At 40.4% G+C, this 23,837-nt stretch overlaps 1 protein-coding gene across 9 annotated transcripts in view; it reads right to left on the bottom strand.

Moving 5' to 3' along the window:
* Positions 1-23,837, bottom strand: part of KMT2C (lysine methyltransferase 2C) — a 185,063-nt gene that overhangs the window by 137,094 nt on the left and 24,132 nt on the right. The gene's annotated exons all lie outside the window — the stretch shown is intronic.

The following is a 23,837-nucleotide window of genomic DNA, read 5'->3' as shown; positions in this document are numbered from 1 at the left end:
CAGCTTTTACACATATCTGGTAGCGAAGCCAGTCTACTTTCTATGTCTGACTCCGTTGACATATCCTTGAGTTAAGCTCAGATAACTTTTCTGAAATCAATATTTCAAATATAAAATAGACCTAACAGAAATATTTAACAATTTATATTTAATATTTGTATTAAATATTGAAATACTGTATTTCTCATCTTTTTTTATTCCACTAAAAGGTAGCTACAAGGATTTTAAAATAGCTGCTGATAATATTTTAATACTGGATCCACTTCTTTTAATAAGCACTACATGAAAACAGTTCAATTGACTTTCCCCAATTTTAATGTCTGAGAGTACATTTATTATCTAATGCAGTGGTGGGTTCTGGATCCCTCTCCAACCGCTATGGTTGGAACGGGCCTGGCATCATGCACATGGTTGCGTGCAGTGCGCACACACACATAGTGTGCACATGCATCTTACCCTCCAGTGACGCCTCTGTGATGCTCCAGCTGCTTGGCATAGCATTACACAGGTGCTGTACGTGCCGTGCGTGTACGTGGAATCGCCAAAGAGTTTAAAGACAAGGTAAGATAAGGAGCGTGGGCGGGCAGGTGGGCTGTCGGGAGCACCATATCGGAATGATGCCTAGTGCTCTGGCCAGGCACTGGTATACCCGTACTGGGGCGTACCGCCTGCAACCCACCACTGATCTAATGATTTTTTCCCCCCAATCCTCTGAAGAATTGTTATATTATGGTGTATGGCTGCTAATTACAAAGAATTTTTCAGAAACCCTGTGAGATGTACTGCAATTATACAGTCCTTTTACAATTTTAAACACAAGATGATCCTCCAATACCTATACTGTATCCTGTTTCCATTATGGAATGAAGTCCCTATTCTCAAGTACTGCTGCTGACCAATTTTTGTTAAACTGCAGTAAACAGCAGTAGACAATCAAGATGCTAGCTTCATCTCAAAAGCTTCTTGTTAAATAGTCAAAAGAAGTTGGGGCTTATTTTATTTCAGTTTCTTTACTTCTTTTTCCTAGGTACTTGGAATAAGTCACAACTTACAATGTTGCTTAGGAACAAAAAGAACCAGTAAATTCTATTTTAATCTTGGGCTTTGACTATTAGCCTAAGTAATTTATTCAAAATAAGAGCAAGCTACTTGAAAACTCTCATCTGATATCATCAGATTCATTTAGTTTTGGATTAGACTTCTTGACAAGAAAAAGATATCTGTTGCATTCACTTTGGTTTTCTATCCCCCTTCTTTAGAGAGCTTGCATTTTGTACATGTAATTACTTTTCTATTTCTCCTTCCCACTTCAGGGTTTCAGACCATATGAAATATGTAGGATTTTTTAGGTTGGTTTAATGTTTTTTAATAAAAGCTACTTTTATTAAAACCAACTTAAAACTATATTATTGAAAACTAAATAAATTATTAAGAAGTAATTTACAGTCATTTAGACCCTGCGTCTTGAATGGACTACAGGTAGTCTTTTACTTATGGACAACTATAGGGGCCCCAGGACTGTCACACCTCTGCTCTGGGAGCTTCACTGGTTACCAGTTTGCTTTGAGGTACACATCCAGCTTGCTGGTTTTGACTTTCAGTAAGCTCTCAAAATGTTTTTTTTCCATCAGGTTTGGCAACAGGAAGCTCACACACTGGCTGCACCATGTATAACATTCTGGTTTCAATCCTCTCATGTACATGTTTTTATTTATGTTTATTTATTTAAATGTTTTAGTGACTTTATAATATATTTAATTATTGTACACCCACCCAGAGTCACTTTCTGTGAGATGATTGGCACATTTAAAGAATGAATGAAAAAGAGAAGGATTAATAGACAGGGAAAAATTTGATTGTAATAAAGGCCTTGGAGGAGGCCAAATTTAATCCATTATCTATTAACTGCAAACTCCTAACATTCTTTTTGCCTGTCATTTAAATAATCTTCATAGCATAAGAACCAATTGATACAGGATGTACATAAATAAATGGAAATTACAACACACCCTTCAGTTAACAGTAAATCTCACTCCTGCTATAACCTGAATAGCAATACTGAAAGGGAAAAACTCAGCCAGAACTTAAATATTGAAATTAAGGAGCAGATTATTAAGATTATTTATATCAAAGCAAAGCAAATTTATTACAGTCATAATTGCCAATTGCAAACAAAATATCAAAGAAGTATGACATTATTCTATACTGAATATATGCATAACAGAAAAACAATAAGAGTAATAAAATCTAAACTAATTAAAAATAACAATATTAAAATACATTCAAAATGCTATTATAATAAGTTCTAAACTTAAGTAATGGGCAACATATAATGCAAACTGTAGTCCAAAACAGGGCAATTTGAGAGATTATTTTTGAGTCATTGTCCGAAAGAAATAACATTAAAGAGAAATCATGCTCCCTACCTTGAAATTTCAAGACAAGACTATTTAATTGTCTAGAATCTTTTTATATATAATAGAGTATAATAGCACATGTTTTGGGATTTCTATTAAAACATCAAAAATGCATAGCAGTACCCCTAAAAAGTCCCCCCAAAAACTCCTAAGGAAAAAGTATCCAACCTGGATTTAATGAAGGACTTACAAAATTTCAAAATTGTTAGTAGTGATAAATAAGAAGCTGAAATGATTTCTTTTGAAGCAAGTGATAAATATTGGGGAGTGACCCCTTATCTACAGTATGCTTGTTTGGAGATCTACATACCAAATTCACTGCTTAAGGGAAGTTTTAGCATTATCAAAACCTAGTAAGGCCAGACTTTCAATAGAGAAGCCCAGCAATTGTTAGTTAGTTTAAAAATGATTTCTTAATATTAAAGGGGCCAAACTATGGGAAATAGAATTAATTTTAGCTAGAAGATAAAAGGAAGAATTTTGCTCTAACATCCTATGAAACTATGCCTGCTTCTACTACATAGGATGGCACTTTTAATATTTTTGGAATCATTGTTATGGTGCCAATAAATTCACTTTAGAATGATTTCAATAATAAGTTTTGCAAAGGAGTAAATTTGGAAGCCATAAAGAAGCAGAGGGATTATCTTAATTTAAAAGACATTGAAAGTTGCAGGAATATAATGTAATAAGGTCCTCTATTTATGACAATTGAGCCCAAAATTTATGTTGCTAAGTCAGAATTTTTTTAAAATGAGTTTTGCTCCTTTTTACGACTTTACTTGTCACATATGTTAACTGAATCACTGCAGTTTTTAAATTAGTAACGATCCTTAAATGAATCTGGTTTCTCCATTGACTTTGCTTGTCATAAGTTGCAAAACTTATGACACTGGATCCCAGGACACTGCAGCCATCATAAATGGGAGTCATTTCTCAATCATCGTAATATAGAATCACCTGACCATTGGGATGCTGCCATGGTCATAAGTGTGAAAAATGGTCATGTCACTTTTTTCAGTGCCGTTGTAACTCTGAACAGTCCCTAAATGAACTTTGTAAGTTGAGGACTACTTGCATAGGGTTATTTATACAATTAAAGACTTTGAAATTTTAATAATTTAAGATCTCTGGTACCTTAATGGATGGTGACACAATCAGAAGCCTTAAAAATCTAATCAAGCCACGTTTGCTGTGATAGCATAAAAAGGGTATTGGTACCTACCTGATATGCCTCTTCTAATAAGGTGGAGATAGCATCCATGCATGGGTTGACACTGTCCATACTCTGATTGGACTGAGTCTGATTACTAATTAATTAATATCCTATATAACCCACTCTTGTGAGTGGCTCCACTCAGCTTTCGGCGAAGAAAAGAAGACAGACTCCACGTGTTATCCTTTAGTAACCAAATAATTCAATTCAATCCATTTCCAACAAAACAATAAGTCAACCAGTAGAATCACCCAAATCTGGCGAGTAAGGAACAGTCATCCCCAGGATGGAGATAGCATTCATACATGGGACATGCCCAAGCCGGACTGTCCTCAAGGGTGGGACATAGACTGTTCTGAATGTGTACTGTCAGTCCGAACTGCCTGCAAGACCCTACAGCCAAATGCTGTGTCGGCCGACACGAATTTATCCAATTTGTAATTTCTAATAAAGGGCAAAGGAGACGCCCATGCCGCTGCCCTGCAAATCTCATCCAGAAAGGCTTGCGTCGCCCATGCCGTGGTGGTGGCTGCGCTCCTTGTAGAATGGGCCATGACTCCCTCCAGAGCCATCTCCTGGTGTGATTCATACGCTGTAGTTATCCAATGTCTGACCCATCTCCCTATGGTAGCTACTGATAGGGAAGAGCTCTGATAGGAAGGCCTCTAGAAGGCCCTCAACAGTCCATATTTGCCTAGGGAAGAGATCTGAAAGGAATAAAGAGAGTCTCTGATTGTCTGATGTGCGGTTAATGTATATCTTAACTGCACGATGCACGTCTAGTTTGTGCCATTGTCGTTCCAACCGATGAGTTGGCGTGGGACAGAAGTTGGGAAGCATCACCTCCTTGGCCCGGTGGAACCAAGACCCAAATTTTGGCATAAACAAAGGATCAAGTCTGAGGACCACCCTGTCTGTACAGAACTTACACAGGTCCTCCCGTACGCATAAGGAATGTAGTTCTGATATCCTCCTGGTGGATGTTACAGCCACCAAAAAGACTACCTTCCAGGTAATGAATTCAAAGGGGCTCAAAGGGTGGGTCGATGAGAGCCTCCAGGACCTTTGTGAGATCCCAGGTGAGGTATCAGTGCACCGCCGGCGGCCTCAGATTGACAGCTCCTTTCCAGAACCGTCTCACGGTAGGATGATGGTAGGTAGCCTGTCCACCCCCCCCCCAGGTAAGTATGGTACTCAAAGCAGCCACCTGTCTCCTAATGGCATTAGGTGATAACCCCTTTTCAAGTCTGTCCTGGAGGAACTCCAGTACCTGAGGGATGGAGGAGTCAGCAGGTATAGTTTGTTTGCCCAAGCATCAATTACAAAATATTTTCCAGGTGGCATTGTAAATATGGACTGTTGAGGGCCTTCTAGAGGCCTGTATTGTGTCAATGATTCGGGCTGGGAAATTGCCCCCTTCTTAGAGCGAGCAGCTCAACTGCCAGGCGGTCAGCTGGAGCCACCGGGGTTCTGGGTGTTCCAGTGAACTCTGGCTGAGGGCAATCCTGTCCGGTGGAATCCTCCAGGGTTTCTCCACCGACGATGTTTGAAGATTGGCAAACCACGGCCTTTGTGGCCAGTGGGGGCCCCAGAAGGACAATCTCTGCTCCGACACAGATGACCATGTGGATGACTTTGGGGAGAAGAGGAATTGGAAGAAAGGCATAGAGAAGGCCCCTGGGCCAGGGGCTGCAAAGGGCATCCACTCTCTCTGCTCCAGGTGTGTGGAACCTTGTGAAGAACCTGCATAGTTGAGCATTGGATCGGGTGGAAAATAGATCCACAATCGGGACCCCGAAGCACGGCATGATCTCCTGAAAGAGACAAGGGTTCAGTCGCCATTCGGCCTGGTCTACTCTAGCCAGGCTGAGCCAATCGGCTAACGTTTGCCACCCCCGAAATGTGCTCAGCTGTTATGGACAGAAGGTTGTCCTCCGGCCAGGAACTCAGGATATTAGCCTTCAACATGAGGTCTCTAGATCTAGTGCCCCCCCCCCCCGCCTGTTTATATGGGCCTTAGCCACTATGTTATCTGTCAGGATCAGCACGTGTTGCCCTGTGATGTAGTGCTGAAAACTCAGCAGAGCTAACCTTATGGCCCTTAGTTCTAACCAGTTAATGCTTTTCTCCGCCTCCTCATGGCTCCACTGGCCCTGCGCTATCTGCATCCCCATATGGGCCCCCAACTGTATAGACTAGCATCCGTGGTAATAGTGATCCTACTGTACACTCTAAAGTGGCATCCCCTCTCTATGGCCGGAGATCTCCACCAACAAAGGGATTGATGAACCTCCCTGGGCAATTTCACCCTTGCCAGAGAAACGCTGGTACTTTTCTTCTGGTAGGGGAGTAGGAACCACTGTAGTTCCCTTGTGTGCAACTTAGCCCAGGGCACAATTGTGATGGCTGATACCATCTTCCCCAGCAGTTTGGAAAGTGTGGCTAATGATACCCTATGGTCTTTTTCCACCTCTGCCACCAGCTGTCTAAGGCTACGAAGGCACTCTTCGGAGAGGAAAATCTGCCTAGTCACCATGTCTATCCAAGCACCTAAGTAGAGAATTCTAGTGGTAGGTGTGAAGTGGCTCTTAGTTTCATTAATGAAGAAGCCATGGGATTGGAGTACATCTATTATGGTGGTGAGATCGTTCTTGGCCCTGTCCGGTGAGACCGATTGTACCAATATGTCATCAAGATAAAGCTGTACTCTGACGGGCATGGCGCACAAATGGGCTGCTAGGGCAGCCAAAACCTTAGTAAAGACTCGGGACACAGAAGAAAGCCCAAAAGGCAATGCTCTGAATTGATAATGACAAGAATTATAACAAAAACATAGAAACTGACAGTGATCCCTCAGGATGGGTACGTGCAAGTACGCCTCCATCAGGTCAACTGAGGTAAGAAAATCCCCTTCACGAACCCCTTCCAGAATTGTGTGTAACGATGAATTTGAAACGCCTATACCTAATATACCTGTTTAACCTCTTTAAGTCCAGTATGGCCCTCCACCCCCCACAAGGATTTGGGTATGACAAAGAAAATGGAATAGAATCCTAGGCGGGTTTGGTCAGCCGGCACCTCCTGGATGGCTCTAATGTCCAGAAGATGCTGGATGGCTGATTGCATCAGGAGTTGCCTCTGTGGATTGCTAGAAACTGGGCAATGGATAAAGAACCTCGGGAGAGCGGAGACGAATTCCAAGGTCAGACCGAACCTGACCGTGGCCCTAAACCAGGTATCAGATGTTGTAGCCTCCCACTGGTCAGCAAAATACTGTAATCGCCCCCCAATGGGAAACCCACCCTGAGACGGATTATGATCTGCGTAGTATCGGTTACCGCCTCCCTGAAAGGAGTGTTTAGACTGGTTCCCTCTCTGCTGCCTGTACTGCTGTTGCTGAAAAACCCCTGTGGGCGAAACCCCAAGAGAGAATAACCAATATGCCGAAATGATCCTCTGTACTCCTGCACCTGAAAGGGCTGCCTCCTAGGATAGGAGGGGGTGGTACGGGAAAATCCCCTCTTTGGGTTAGAGGGCAGGATCTTACGCTTATCCTTGCCCTCGATCAGCAGTGGAGTAAGAGAATCCCCGAAGAGGGCTCCCCCTTTGTATGGCTCAGATGCCAGACACCATTTATGCCTCATATCGATTTGCCACTGCCGTAGCCATAAAAGTCTGTGTGAGGGTACCGATGACACCATTGCCCTGGAGGCTGGCACTCAATGTGGCATCCGAAGTGAACTGCACTGCGATGACAATTTTATTTAGGTCCTGGTGTGCCCTAGAGTCACCCGCAGGGATTCGTACTTGCAGCTGTTGTAGCCAACAAAGGCTGGATCGTGAAAAGAATGATGCTGCAGTTGAGGCCCTCATCGCCCAGGCAGCTGCCTGGTGACCTCGCTGAAGGACCTGGTCCGCCCGCCTATCCTCCAGCTTCAGGAGGTCCTCCTGTGCGCCCGGCATCATGGTATTCGTGTGCAGAGCGGCAGTGGGGTATCAATGGTAGGTCATAACAGGCTCTTGTCGAGCTGTTCTGCCATGTTATAGAAATGCCTGTCATGGGTGGAGGGGGCCGCACTGGACATTGGTGATGACCTCTGTCTCTGCACTTTGTTGACGAACAGTTGTGGGGATGGAATGGTATCAGCCTCCAGTTTGTGTTCGGTGAACCAGACCCTTTGCGATTGGGGTTGCCCCAGAGGGGTGGGGATCTCTGCTTGGCCCCCGAGTTCAGAGGAAGCTTTGGCCTTATGTAATAGTGGTGTGAACAAGGTGGGTGGAAAAAGGCCAGTACAGGAGGGCTTGTCCGGGGTGGGCCCCTCCTCCTCTGATAGTTCGGCATCCCTGATTTCCCCCTCCTCAGAGACGGGGGGAGGGCTGTGGTCTGGTCTGGCCAGGGGAAGGTGTTCAACTATCTCTGGAAGCACCCCCATGCAGGGAATGACCCGAGGGCCCCCTGCCAGGGCTCCCAATTTCTTTTCTGCCGCAATACCCTGCTTGATGGCTTCTGCTGTAATGTCTTGGAATCCAGATGTCATGGTGGACATGGCCGGTGGAGGATACATGGCAGGCACAGGGGTTAACTATCCCTCTGGCCGAAGGCCGGCTGCAGTCAGGGTGAAGATGGCCTCCACACTTATGCTTTGCGAGTGTGGCCCGGTGCTGCCCCAAAGCCCAAATGTGTTCATCAGTAACATCGGGCTAAATGGGCCCTGGCTCATCTCAGGCTGCAGTGGAGGCAGTGGGCTAGGTCTAGCAGACACTGCTGTATCCTTATCAGGGCAGTGCTGTGAAGACCCCGGCTTCTCCAGGTGTTTGGTCTTAGTGGCTGACTTTGAGGCATTCTTGGCCTTTGAGCTCTTACTAGTTGCTTTGGAGCTGTTATTGTTGGCCTTTGTCCCTGTGGACTCCTGGGATGTAGCTGGTCTGGGAATGGGAAGGGGAGCCTGCACTAATGTAAGTAGGCCTGAGCCAGACTCTATTGCACCCCTCCCAGCCTCCGAGGAGCTCAGGCATGGTGCTGTCGGCCATGCTGCCTGTCAGAAGCATGCGGGGGAGAAAATGGCATCCGCGACTCCCTAGCTGTTTCTCCCAGCTCCACTCACTCCCAAAATGGCGTTGGCGCCTTTTTTCTGGCAGTCCTGGGCCTCGCAGAGTGACGCTGAGTTCACTGGTAAGATGGCCACACCTCTCAGTTAATTAGCAGCCTTAGACGGGCTGTTAGCAGCCCTCCTGGGGAGTCCTCTGTGGCCATGGTGTGCTCCATCACTTTAAGGCGGACGGAAGCCGAACGGGCGGTCGGCGCTTGTTTGATTGGCGCTCAGTGCCTACAAGCTGCTGTGCGGCATTGCGGGGCTCTCCCAGTGCCACTGAGGCCTGCAATTGCGCTCAAATTGCTGCCTGACTTCTCAACCCTGCAGCAATGCATGGCAAACCCCGCCGCCAGAATTGCACAACCGGCTGTCAAATGTTCAGCGCCTCTCGGCGGCTCTCAATTGTGTGGTTTGAACACTAGGGGTGAAAGGGATATCCCTCGCCAAAATCAAAGGAAAGCGTGCAGGCCTGTGGGCAGCAGCCCTATGGCCTATGGCATCAGGGGCCCTCTGAGGTCGGTCTGAGAGGATACTCACAGCCAATTCGAGCAAGGTGTTTGAATTAGACCTTCAGGAGGAAAATCAGATATTATTCCGAATTAACTGCAATTCAGCAAAAAAACTAGAGAGAGTAGCGGACAACACGACCGTCCCAGAATGGACTGAGTTGAAAGCTGGGGGGAGCTACTCACAAGGGCGAGTTATATAGGATATTAATTAATTAGTAATCAGACTCAGTCCAATCAGAGCACGGACGGTGTCAATCCATGCATGGATGCTATCTCCACCTTACTGAGAACAGCAATTTCTACACACTAACAATTCCCTGGCAAGCAGGGATATGTCATTGGTTTGGTTTTGTTCTGTTTGTGTCAAAGACATATTTAGGGAGAAAACTAAGCAACACTTGAAGCTCTTCTAAAAATTGGTTTCACATTATAAACATACATTTTAAAGATACTGTATTTCCGCTACACAGTGATCCAAAATATATCTCCAATCAACCGTAAATGACTTGAAGGGGCATACATAGTAGCAATTAATTACATGCCATCATACTTGAATTTTAGTCAAATATATGGGAGGATACTAAACATACATCACATAGAGGGAAACCCAAAAATATGTAGACCCAGAAGAATTCTGTAAGAAAAGTAGGGGAGCGGGAGGACATCCAAAAGTAACTTTTCATTACACGAAACATTTGGAAATTATTATTTCTTCCCCTTGAGGTGCTATAAAAAGTACTTGAATGAAAAGGTGTTCAAACATTGGCACATACGGAGTTTATTTTGAAACTATATATAACTACACATACATAAGGTAAAGATAAAGGTTCCCTGTGCACATATGTGCTAGTTGTTCCTGACTCTAGGGGGCGATGTTCATCTCTGTTTCAAAGCCGAAGAGCCAGCGCTGTCCAAAGACGTCTCCATGGTCATGTAGCCGGCATGACTAAACACCAAAGGCGCATGGAACGCTGTTACCTTCCCACCAAAAGTAGTTCCTATTTTTCTACTTGCCTTTTTACATGCTTTCAAACTGTTAGGTTGGCAGAAGCTGGGACAAGTAACAGGAGCTCACTCCATTACGCGGTGCTAGGGATTCGATTCGCCGAACTGTCGGCCTTTCTGATCAACAAGCTCAGCGTCTTAGCCACTAAGCCACTGCGTCCCTCTACACATACATAGTAAAAAAATCTTTTTGAAAATTTGGATACCTGGTTACTATACATACATAGTAACCAAGTATTCAAATTTTCAAAAAGATTTTTTAACCTTGTATCATTTCAAGATAACTTCAACTTCTTTTCATTTTGGTTCCCACTGAAAGGTATTGTTTGATTAAAGATATCTACATTTTTATTTAAAAATTCAATATACGAAAATCTATGATTTCTTAATGCTCCATGGGTAGTAGGAATTACCTATTTGGTTAACAACACCTGGATACACTATTCAATTGGCATATTTATAAATCATTCACTTAACTCTGTTTTCCTTTTTTTTTCCACTTCAAATTTTAAAATGAGAATTCTATCTTTCTGGAAACATAATTACTGAGAACTAATTCACACAGTCTTGAAAGCAAACTGAAGTACACATTAGAGTGAAGAGGTTACCCCTCAAGAAATGGTTTTCAGGGTTTTTTTAAATGCAAGCTAAGGTTTTAACGAACTACTCCAGTGGAAGTTAATTTATTCCTTTTAGTCTGGTTTGAGTTCAAATATTTTTTTAATAATATTTATTGTTTTTGAAATAAAAAATGAAATAAAACACATACATACATACATAAGAAAAATACATAATGTTCTCTAAACAAGTAAAAAATATATAAAAGAAATATAAAGTATAATATGTTGTTATGGTAAACAGTTGCAAAACTATGTGGAATTATCTAATGAAAATTTATGTAAATATACACTAATACTCCAACCTATTGCATTTTGTGTAAATCAATCTTTTATTTCATTATAGTTATCCATACAAAGTCTACCCACTCATGAACAGCATGTGTAATCAACTCTTCAATGTATTGAGTAAATGGGGCCATACATTTATTTTTGCAATCAGTCTTTTGGTTATAGTAAGGGAATGGAGAATCCATTCATGTTCTCTGGTATAGGTTCAATTACGACAAATTTTGAATTAACTGTGGGTAAAACAAACAAAAAAGGAAAATAACTGTTTTGATAAACATAAATGGAACTAGATAATGCCGGAAACTCTAATGCTGATTTATACTGTGTAACAGTACTCATTACAATCGTTTATATAAACTAAAAAGCTAATGAATTTATTATTACAAACACTTGTGTAGTCTAAAAACTATTACGGTTTTGGAGTCTTTCAAAGTTACACTTCATTAGCTATTTAACCTAGAAATTGTAACGTTAAATTAGTGTAATATAGGGCTTGTCCAAATGAAGATCATGCCAGTCTGAAATTATCTTTGGATCTCTCTGAAAAAACTGAGAATAGGTCCATTCACTTAAAACTGAGAATAGATCCTTCACTTGCTCACTTTTATAGACTATTATAGATACTGGAAGAGTTATTGACATTGTAGGAAGTTATCACCCAGCCCTCTCCCAGAAAAATAAAATATCCTAGGAAATATTGATAAGGCAGAATATTATATTTTCCTGGATGTGAAAAAGGGAGAAACACATTTTAAACACAGAGTAAATTCCTGCAGCTTCCCCGCTTTGTCAATGGACCATTAAGAAGGCCAAGCTAGTCCACTTTACATAATAAAGAGTTCTCCCCTTCAGCTCCAGGGGGGATGGCAATGAAGGCAGGATAATATTGCCCTTTACTCAACTGACCACATGGCATCTGAACTCAATCAAACCTGAATTCAAAACAGCCTAGAGGGTTGCCCTTGCCCGGGCCCATGGGAGTCTGACAGCCAATCAGAATACGTTTCTTACACAGGAACAGGAAACAGATAGGTGGGGCCGAACAGATTATAAAAATCCCTGCAAGCCCTTCTTCAGTCCTTCTCTTCCCTTCTCTTCTCTTCTCCACCAACATTGAAGCATGTGATCACTTTTCTGTTCAGGGCTCAAGCCATGTGGTCCTGTCCACCATTAAAAACCATCTTTCCAAGCAGCCTCCATGTCTCCAGTGTCTTTTTCCCCACTTGGAGCCGAACCCAGAAGGACATTTCTTCCAACAATTGGCACCCCCCAGATGGGACTCCAAGCTAGCCTAACAAATGGATATGGCCCAGGTAAGCCTCCCATGCCGGCACAGACCCCATTGAGTCTGTGGGTGGACTTTATCTTGGCCTTAGCCATTTGGATCTAGGCTTTAAAGGGGTTTTGAGTTTGAGCTCAAAGGCTGCCTGGAAAGAAGGTGAGTACCTCTAAATTTTAATTCTCTAAAATTTAATTTTAAAGCATGGGAAATGTGTGTATGCCTGCCTGTGTGTGACTAGTGTGTGTGAAAATGGATGGAAAAGTGAATGGATTTTTTATTTTTTGTTGTTGCTGCTGTTTTTGTCCTGTGAGAGAAAAAAAGCTAAAGCCCATAAGAAAGTTAGTGAGAAAAAGGGAGGTACGCATACCCGCTCCGACAGCACCCCTCCTGGGTCACTGTGCGGCTGGTCCTCCGGGTCTCTTTCCCCAAGACTTGAAACTGTAAGAAAAGTCCCTGCGTGAAAGGGCGCGAATCGAGAGAAGGTTCCCGCGGTGAGGAACGCGTCAAAAGTCCCTCCGAAGGGCACCCCCAGAAAAGTCCCTCCGAAGGGCACCAATAAGACCCTCCGAAGGGCAAACAGAGAAAGTCCCTTCAAAAGGGCGCGAAAGGTCCTCTAAGGACGCGAAAGTAAAGTGGGGAAATACGAAGTGGCAAACCCGGCTAGGACGAAGTGAACCCACATCTAAACGGGATCATGGGAAGCGGTAGCTCGAGGGTAGCCACGGAAACCCCCCTAGGGGAGTTGTTGGGGGCCTGGGACGAAAAGCAAATGCCCGTCCTGGCCGGAATGAAGAAAAAAAGAGCAGATTGTAGAAAATGGGCTTTGCTGAAAGATGATACAGGAAAAACTAATTTGGCTGAAAAGGTACTTAAAAGAAAATGGTGGGGTTTCTTTTTTTTCCCTCTTGTCTGTCTCTTTCTCTGTCTTCTATATAACCACGTGGTTTTTGTTTCTTAAGATTTGTGCCTTCCCCAATTTAACTGAAATTCATGGTGGGAATGATTTTGTTTTTCCCTCTTTGTCTCTGTGTGTGTATGTCTAAGTCTTTGTGCACCCTCAAGGTAATTGTAACTAAGATGTCTCCAATCCAAAAGACAAGAATTTTAAAGTGTTCAAAGAAAGAAAGGAGTAAACTGGCAGAAATTGCCTTCGCTCAGTTTGTTGGGCCTAGAAAACTAACTGAAACTGGGAGGGGTCTTTACTTTGTGTCTGTTCTGGCCAGCAGAAACAGAGTAAAATATTTTTTTTTCCTTCCTTCCTTGCCTATACCTTAAAGTAACAACCCCGGAAATGTTTGTAAGAAAAGTTTCATCCTTGCATTTATTGTGTGACTAAATGATTTTACCTGTTCATTTCTTTCCTGGAGCATGTGAATCCAGACCCCATTTCTCATCTGTGATATCCCCATAATATTTATCTGTTTATCTGCTGAGTAACTGATGGTTTTATTTTTCAAACTCTGCCTGCAAGCTATCTACCCCCCCACGCCCCTCCCTTACCTCTAATCCTCCAACAATGCCTTTACTGTGGGGGAGGGAACCTTGTTCTCATGTCTTTCAGCCCTAGAAGATTGTACTCTTCAGAAACAAAGGACTGCTAGCTCAAACCATAACTCTCCAATTTGCTGCTGGTGATTGCCTCCTGATAAAACCTGACATGAGGAAAAAAAACTTAGCCAAGCCTGGGACAGACTGCCAAGACTGACTGACCACTCTTACCAGCAAGCCAAGCCTAGTACCATCCAGCAGACATGAAAGAACCCTGAAGGAGATGAAGAAGTAAAGACCAAAAGACTCTTTTCAATTCCCAGAAGACAGCTGAAAAGATTATGGGGAGGGTGGAATTTGATAAGGTTTTCTTTCTCTGTTTCATTCACAGAAATTTATTATGCTTTCTTCCTTGCCTCATTTATATTGTAATCAGTTTAATGTACTCATCTAAGAATTGTATTTGAGAATGGCTAGCACAGCAAGTTCTGAACACCTTAGATTTCTGGCTGGTGGGAGGGAAATTTATCCAAAATATCTGTATTTTCTGTATTTTGAAGCAGACACACACACACACACACACAAAAGAGAGGGAGAGAGAGAGGCTACATTCAGAACTAGATTGAAACTATCTCCTTGACCCAACTCCACAAAGCTTTTCCTAGGTTGATTTTGCCCTTGCACAAAAACAGTGATATCTCCCTTTTAATCCCATGGGGGAGGGCCAGTTCCCCTCAGGCAATTCCCCCACTTGAAGAGTAGCAGAAAGGATCTTCAAAACTCAAACCCTGTGACTCAATTTTTTAAAAAAAATGATGCTGCCCAGTTGCCCAGTAAAGCAGGACATGTTGCACTGGTGGTCTCTGATAGGAGTCCCTGGGCTCATTGTGTGTAACTTTAAAAAAAAAAAACTAAATAGCTTGTATTGCACACTAGCTAAACTCAATTTGGCCTCACTAAAATAGAAGCTAGGGCAGGTTAAAGTAATCCCTTGGAAATGGGCAGCCTGTACTTCTTTAAAAGGAAGAATCCTTCAATGGCTGTGAAGGGTTTTTTGGGACTTCTGCTTGCTTGTAACCTGGAAGCTCACAGAAAGTGATATCAAACATCTGAAAATAATTGGCATGGTAAATTGGATATTGTAAATTTCTTTCCAGAAATTGTACCCTGGTTGCTAAGACCTTCATGGTTGAAAGCTCTCTGGGAGCCACTGAAGGGATCCTTCTGCTGTCTCTTTCAATGCTTTTCCATCAGAAAAATTAAGTTTCCCTGATCTGACCAATTTTATCTTTTGTCAAAAACATGTGCGTTCCACTCACATTTTTTGGGGGAAAAAAAAAAGGAGGGATTGTAGGAAGTTATCACCCAGCCCTCTCCCAGAAAAATAAAATATCCTAGGAAATATTGATAAGGCAGAATATTATATTTTCCTGGATGTGAAAAAGGAAGAAACACATTTTAAACACAGAGTAAATTCCTGAAGCTTCCCCGCTTTGTCAATGGGCCATTAAGAAGGCCAAGCTAGTCCACTTTACATAATAAAGAGTTCTCCCCTTCAGCTCCAGGGGGGATGGCAATGAAGGCAGGATAATATTGTCCTTTACTCAACTGACCACATGGCAGCTGAACTCAATCAAACCTGAATTCAAAACAGCCTAGAGGGTTGCCCTTGCCCGGGCCCATGGGAGTCTGACAGCCAATCAGAATACGTTTCTTACACAGGAACAGGAAACAGATAGGTGGGGCCGAACAGATTATAAAAATCCCTGCAAGCCCTTCTTCAGTCCTTCTCTTCCCTTCTCTTCTCTTCTCCACCAACATTGAAGCATGTGATCACTTTTCTGTTCAGGGCTCAAGCCATGTGGTCCTGTCCACCATTAAAAACCATCTTTCCAAGCAGCCTCCATGTCTCCAGTGTCTTTTTCCCCACTTGGAGCCGAACCCAGAAGGACATTTCTTCCAACAACATGAAATATTGAACGGTTCCAGTCTTTATATACATGTGGGTTTGCATACTTCCTTTCAAATTATTTCCAATTTGAAATTGTTACCTTATTTTTAAAAAAGTTCTGTAAGATTCCATAGGGTTTTATTTCTTTTATCATTTGAGACAACATATTATGACAAAACAATGCAAGTTAATAAAACATATTCTCCAGTCTCAGAATTATTTTCTCCTGATTTTTCATTTACTACCTTGAAGACATTCGCAATTACCAAAATACTTATAAAATACTTATAAAATACAAATGACAATTGACTTATGACAATTGAGCCCAAAATTTCTGTTGCTAAGTGAGATAGTTGTTAAGTGAGTTTTGCCCCATTTTACGACCTTTCTTGCCACAATTGTTAAGGGGATCACTGCAGTTAAGTTAGTAAGACAGCAATTAACTGAATCTGGCTTCCCCATTGTGTGAAGTTCCCAGACGATGACCTAATTAATTTACAAGCCTCGAGACAAAGTTCAAAAGAAATCCATTCATTTATTAGGATCAACATTCTGGCATGTTCTTCTGCAGAGCCGAAACTGACTTCTGCTTAATTGCGTTTGAACTTTACCCTGTGTCCCCTCCCCTCTGTCTGGGTCATAAATCACATTTACCAACAAGGTTGTAGAAATAGGAGATCCGACTCTGGCCGAAGGTATGCATGGAATCCTCCCTCCAGTGCCAACCTGATAATAGTAATGGCAATGCTTTACAAGTTGACACATTGACTTTGCTTGTCATAAAGTTGCAAAAAATGATCACATGACCTGAGACTCTGCAACAGTTATAAATAGAAGCCAATTGCTTAGCATCTGAATTTTTAATCTCATGACTATGGGGATGCTGCAATGCTGGTAAGTCACTTTTTTCAGTGTCATTGTAATTTCAAACAGTCACTAAACAAACTGTTGTATGTCGGGGACTACCTGTGTAGACCCTACTAATTCCCAAATAATATCTCTGTGCTGAATATGATTAACTAATATGTTAATCAAGTCTGTGTTTAGAAAATACGGAATTTTCCATTGGGAGATCCCTAATTAGCCTTTAAATTTTTTCTAGTACAAAGACATTTCAAATCAGTTTAAAAAAGAAGCATCCGGGATCTTTATAAGTTTCTATCTTCATCCAACAGATTCCACCCCACAATACCACTGAAATAGATTCCTTAAAGGCACAGCTAACAAGAAAACTCCATAGCATGTTAAATTAAGCATTTCACAAAAACATGAGCTCTAAAATTCTGGGTTTTTTTCTGTTGGCCCTTATACAATGTAGAGAAGTAGTTTGATTAATATGAGATCATGGGGAGAGAAGAGGTCTACAAGATCATCTATAATATCACACATACATTTAAAAGAAATTTCTTCATAGAGGAAGATATAGTCATGCTTGGGCCACATTATCATATACAGTACATTCCAATGCAACAGATAATCATTAACTAGAACACATGGACATAAAATAGTGCAATATGTAAAGACACATGGGTTTATTTGCATTTTGACATACAGTCTTGTATGGCCGTTTTGATTTGTAAACCATGTGGCTTACTCACACTCACTGTCTCTCCATCCAGCCCATCTCATGTTCATTTTTTCTCTGTTTTAAATGACTAAGGATACATGTAGAATCGAAAGAAACTGTTGTACACCCAGTTAAACTATTTGACCAAGTAACCAATATTATCTACATTGTGATATATTTGATCATATACAAATATACAACAACAGGACATGGAGCTCCCTTGGGTGTCCCCTGGGCAACAGTGATGTCAGCGGCTAATCCTTCAGCCCGGACATGCCTTGGTAGTTGCTTCTGACATGAATGCAGATGCATATACAATATTGTATATTGTATATACAGAATACAATACACAAAAAGAACCAAGCACAAATATATTTTGTATATACTTGACTATTCTAACTGGAAGTTAGATTTATCACAAAGGTCACTGTTAGACTTTACACCAGAGTTTACACCCTTCAGACACTTAAACCCTATTATTCAACACCTAGTCTACTATAGTTTAAATCTCTCAGTATTAATTTTACTCTCTTAAGCATTCTCCTTCTACCATCCCAAGAGAGTTAGCTGGTCTCTTCATAGTCTTGAAAAGCAATTATATCTATATAATATCTCCAATCTGAGATATATCATGGCTTACAGATGTACTTTAAAGTAGGCATGCCCAGTCCATGGCCCTGGACAACTAGTAATGTGGCTCCACAAGATTATAAAACTTTAACATTATTTTGTGTGTGTGTGTGTGTGTGTGCATGTGTGTGTGTGTGTGTATGTGTACATTTATACACACTATATTATATATTTTATATGCGGCTCAGGACAATTCCTCTTACTCAATGCAGCCTAGCCAAGCCAAAAGTTTGAATGCCTACTTCAGAGTGTAGGAGGAGCACAAAAATAGCACCTGCTGATACATCTTCAAGCAGCTATGATTTTCTCATGATTGCATCGCTGTTTTATGGTGTTGCCAACAGGTAGTATGCTTGCACTCCCATGAGCTTTGAAGCACCTTTTGGAGATCTAAGCATTTCACATGGAAAAATTAGCAATACCTTTGACATTCAAAATTCATGCTGTCATCAAACTATGCTACCCTTCCTTGCACTTGTATGGGTAGAAAAAACAATTAAAGTCACAGCTATAGTTTTACTGTACACAATGTCATTTCTTGATTCCCTCAACTTCCTAATGTGTCTTATGAAACTATTTTTAATTGAGACAAACATTCTTACAATGAAACTTCATTATTTTTGCTTCTATTCCTCAAAGAAGAACCGAAGTCATATGAAATCTCTGCTAACTAAATGATCCCACATTTATTTGCTTTAGACAATGATACATTTATTTATTTGTGCAATGATTTTTAGACTGCCAATTTCCAAGGGCACTTTATAATACTAATCTATAAAAACAACAGAGATTGTTCTCTGCAATTGCAAAGTAACTAGGCAGGCAATCCAAATGATCTGTCTAACAGGCAAAAGACCAATTTACATATCACCTAATCAAAAGGGCAGGTTCTAGAATGAAAAATCAAACTGCAATATTAGACTTTCAAAATATATCTTTCTTTATAATAGTTAACAATTAAACAAACATGTTTTTACATCAATGTCTGCAATTGATACACACCTGGAAATAACAAGCTAGGTATTTCTATTAACATTTTCATCTTAGGCTTTTATAGATTCTTCCTTTCTTTCTTCTATGAAGATCTTATGGAAGATTTTCTTCATAAAAATCCAGTAATGGTTAACAAATGCCTGCCCACTTAAAACTTTGTTTAACAGTTTTGACTTTTTTGGACAATAAGAATGCTTGATTTCATAGCATAGATATTTAATTGGATCACAACTATTTTGTCAGTGCACCACAAATCCTGTTATCTCACACGTGAGTTATGAAACACCTGCAATTTTAAACATCACTAGTGAAATTTCATCTAAGCAGTGCCAAGATTTTTATTACAATTTCTCTAATTTTGCTGTCAAGCTTTATATTAGAGAAGAACAATCTCTTCTGACAATTTTCCAAACTCACTGTCTGCCTGTCAAATGTTTCCAGTCAAGTGTCATTTTCATATTGCCCTAGGTATATTTGATATCTCAAAAATAATCTGCAAATCTCTATTAATGAATGTTTTCATAAAAAGCATTCTGTGCCATTCTGTAGGTAGCAGGTGCTATAAATGTAATGTCTATTTTTAATTTTATAGTCATTTTACTTTCACAATTTTTTCTTTTAACTGTGAGTTCCTCTGAGTAGAGAATGGTTGCAGCTGTTTGGAAAAAATCCAGAACATAAAATGTCAAACTGGCATCGATGGTAACATTTTTCATTCTGCAAACCAGTAATATAGGAGAAGAATGAGCACTAAAATATGAACAAGCAATAACTAATTTTCCAATAGAGGTGGGTTTGATATATAAATTGATATTCAGTTTATATATCATTTAGTTTTGACTTAGACTTTTGTGGGAACACATTAGTTAAATTAATGTGTTCCCACAAAAGTCTAAGCCAAAACTAAATGAATATTGCTTAGTATAATGTGCAAGTTCTATGTTTTTTCTGTAGACCAGAACAATGCAACATTAGAATAAAATAAGCCCATTTGCTTGTGATTGGCTATTCACCCACTGAACCTATATTTACAAAGTACCTTTCTTAAATATTAATTAAATATTAAATTTAAAAAAATCTTAGGAAGATTTTACTTCTATCAAATAGTGTTACTATAGCATATCATTCTTAAAATTTTGCCCTTAATTACCTAACATCTTCCAAACTCCAACGTTTTCTCTTTCCCTTATTAAATACATAATTATGTGACAAAATATCTGTAATTACTGTATTTTTCAGAGTATGAGACGCACTGGAGTATAAAACGCCCCAAGGTTTTGAAGAGGCAAATTTTTTAAAAAGTAGGTAGGTAGATAGAGGGATAGAGAGGGAGAGAAAGAAAGAGAAATACGGTAAGTAGGTAGAGAGAGTAAGTAGGTAGGTAGGTAGGTAGGTAGGTAGGTAGGTAGGTAGGTAGGTATAGATAGATAGATGATAGATAGATAGATAGATAGATAGATAGATAGATAGATAGATGATAGATAGATAGATAGATGATAGATAGATAGATAGATAGATAGATAGATAGATAGATAGATAGATAGATAGATGGATACAGTAGGTAGGTAGGGAGAGAGAGTGTGTAGGTAGGTAGAGGAATAGAGCGAGAAATAGAAAGAGAGAGAGAAATACAGTAGATTGGTAAGGAGAGAGAGAATAGGTACGTAGGTAGGTAGATAGAGGGATAGAGAGAAATACAGTAGGTAGGTAGGGAGAGAGTGAGTATGTGTAAGTAGGCAGGTAGGTAGAGGGATAGAGAGAAATAGAAAGAGAGAGAGAAATATAGTAGATAGATAGGGAGAGAGTGTGTGTGTAGGTGGGTAGAGAGATATAGAAATACAGTAGATAGGTAGGGAGAGAAACAGTAGGTAGGTAGGTAGGTAGAGGGATAGAGAGAGAGAAATACAGTAGGTATGTAGGGAGAGAGAGAGAGAGTGTGTGTGTGTGTGTGTAGGTAGGTAGGTAGATAGAGGGATAGAGAGATATAGAAATACAGTAGATAGGTAGGGAGAGAGACAGTAGGTAGGTAGGTAGGTAGGTAGGTAGGTAGGTAGGTAGAGGGATAGAGAGAAATACAGTAGGTATGTAGGGAGAGAGAGTGTGTGTGTGTAGGTAGGTAGATAGAGGGATAGAGAGAGAGAGAAATACAGTAGGTAGGTAGGGAGAGAGAGAGTAGGTAGGTAGGTAGGTAGGTAGATGTTTCCAGGTGTATTTATCCATGTGCTGGAAAAGGAAATTGCTGACAAACCTTAAGACTTTGTTTCTGCTGGCACAGCACTTGATCAATGTAATTCTCCTCAATCAGTTAAAGAGCTTTCCAAAAGGGAAAAAAAAGGTTTTGCACTCTGCAAACCTCTGGAAAACGGCCTGTTTTCCGCAAAAACGGGCCCGTTTTCTTTTCAAATAAAAGGCATGAATACCCGGGGGGGGGGGCTTGCAGAGTGCTCCTGGAGGAGTGGGGGGACAAAAAAGAACAAAAAATGACCAATTTCCCGCAAAAATGGCCCTGTTTTTTGTAAAAAAAAATTGCATGCATGGTCTTATGGAAACTTATAGAGTGCTGCTGGGGGCTGGGCGGGGGGCAAAAAATGGCCCATTTTTTGCTCATTTCTGCCCTCCACAGCCCCCAGGAGCTCTCTGAAAGCCTTCATAAGGCTATGCACGGCCATTTTGGTGAAGGGGGCGAAGGCAAAAAATGCTGTATTCAATGCATAAGACGCACCCAGATTTTCAGCCTTTTTTTTTTTAGGGGAAAAAGGTGCGTCTTATACTCCGAAAAATCCGGTAGCTATATTTACAATGTCTCAAGGTACGTGGTGGCTCAGTGGCTAAGATGCTGAGCATGTCAATCAGAAAGGTCAGCAGTTCGACAGTTCGAATCCCTAGCGCCGCATAATGGAGTGAGCTCCCGTTACTTGTCCCAGCTTCTGCCAACCTAGCAGTTCAAAAGCACGTAAAAATGCAAGTAGAAAAATAGGAACCACCTTTGGTGGGAAGGTAATAGTGATCCATGTGCCTTCGGTGTTTAGTTATGCCAGTCACATGACCATAGAGATGTCTTCAGATAACACTGGCTCTTCGGCTTTGAAACAGAGATGAGCAAGCCCCCTAGAGTCGAGAATGACTAGCACATATGTGTGAAGGGAACCTTTACCTTACAATAAGTGTATCAGTAAATCCAAAAGAAAATGTGATACAATGCCAAGGTAATTTCATATACTCATTTTTTCTTAAAGAAAAAAGAAAATTAAATAGCAATGAATTAGTCACTTAGAAAGAAAATCTAGCTAATAGTACCTACAATTTAAACTACAAAAGGATGGGTGCCATGTTGACTTTCTGTAATGCGTTTAGATTAGATTTTTTTTGTAAACTCATAAACTACTACATTTCCACTGTTACACAGTATAAAACCAAAACAAAAGCAACACCAATAAGTCTAAGGGAAAAAACAGTATTTGAAACTCATACTTTAAAGAATAAACTGACTAGATGTCAAGATAATGTCATTTCTTCGATCGCTGTTCTATAATCTGGAAATAAATTCTGCTGAATAGCATGGTACTGAGTTCTGAAAATAAAGTGTAGAATTATCATATAAAAAAGCAAACAATAATAAATTGTATCGAGTTCGTTAGTTACAATTTTTTTATTCTTTGTAAAAATGACTGTGTAAACAGAACCACTAATACTGCACTTTTTTTTCTACAGGAAGTTGGCAAAGATAAACACAGGAAGTTTCTATGTGCCAAGCTGAAAACAGAAAATATCACCCGATACTAAATATTTTGCATAAATTATATTTTAAAAAATCACTCAGCTGTGATACCAAAATTTTAAAGAAAAGTAAATTGTCTTGGGCTGCTGTATTAAAGTTATGTAGCAAGTGTTTCAGTATCATTAGGAAACTACTATATAACACACTTTAGCAGGACATCAATATAGCTGTAATAACCACTGCTGATTGAATAGTATCTATATCCATTTAAAAAGTATTGTAGCCCACTTTTTATTATTATAATCCATTTTATTTTGTATTAAAATAATATAATGAATATTTACTTAGACAAGTGCAAAATCTAATAAGCATTTTAATTTAGGCACATATTTTTTTCACCTTTTTCCACACTGTACCGCAGTGATAAAATATTTTGCCTTGCAACAGTCACAGAGATCCACCTGTTTCAATATAATTCAAGTGGGGGGAATTATATTGGAGAAATTCAAAAATATCTAAAAAATATAAACAAAATTAATAGGCTTAAGCTATACTGACATGTCAACATGTTTATCAAAATATGTGTTATCTTTTAAAGGACTTGCAATGAATAGTGTGATAAAGTTACTGGAGAAATTAGCTGAGCTCACATGCTAAAGTAACTGAATTTGTATTACACAGTTGGATGGAATTTTCCTTTTCCTTTTCCTGATTATGAAGTGCACAGAAACAAAAGTTACATAACCAATTTTTTCAGGGATGACCTATTCCTAAAGAAAGCTTGTCATAATTTTAAAATGGCTTCGACCCCTATCAGGCAAGATTGATGAACCACATAAAAGACTTTTTCAGTATTCCAGATATGCGGACAGCTGACTTTCTTGACATTTTTTCTTTTCACTTGAAGGAATTCACTAAATGCTGAACGGATACAGTTGTAACTATTCCCACGATCAGCAAAGACAACGTGTAACAGCTTGGCAATATCGAAGGTTTGATCTAATCCTCCGGGTAACTTTCCAGGACAGGATGGATCCTACTGGAATTCTTTCATTTAAAA

Source organism: Natrix helvetica (genome assembly GCF_964273705.1).
Source record: "Natrix helvetica genome assembly, chromosome: Z".
Classification (NCBI taxonomy): Eukaryota; Metazoa; Chordata; class Lepidosauria; order Squamata; family Natricidae; genus Natrix; species Natrix helvetica.
The sequence above is the reverse complement of the archived record's forward strand: the minus strand, read 5'-3'. Positions and strand labels throughout refer to the sequence as shown.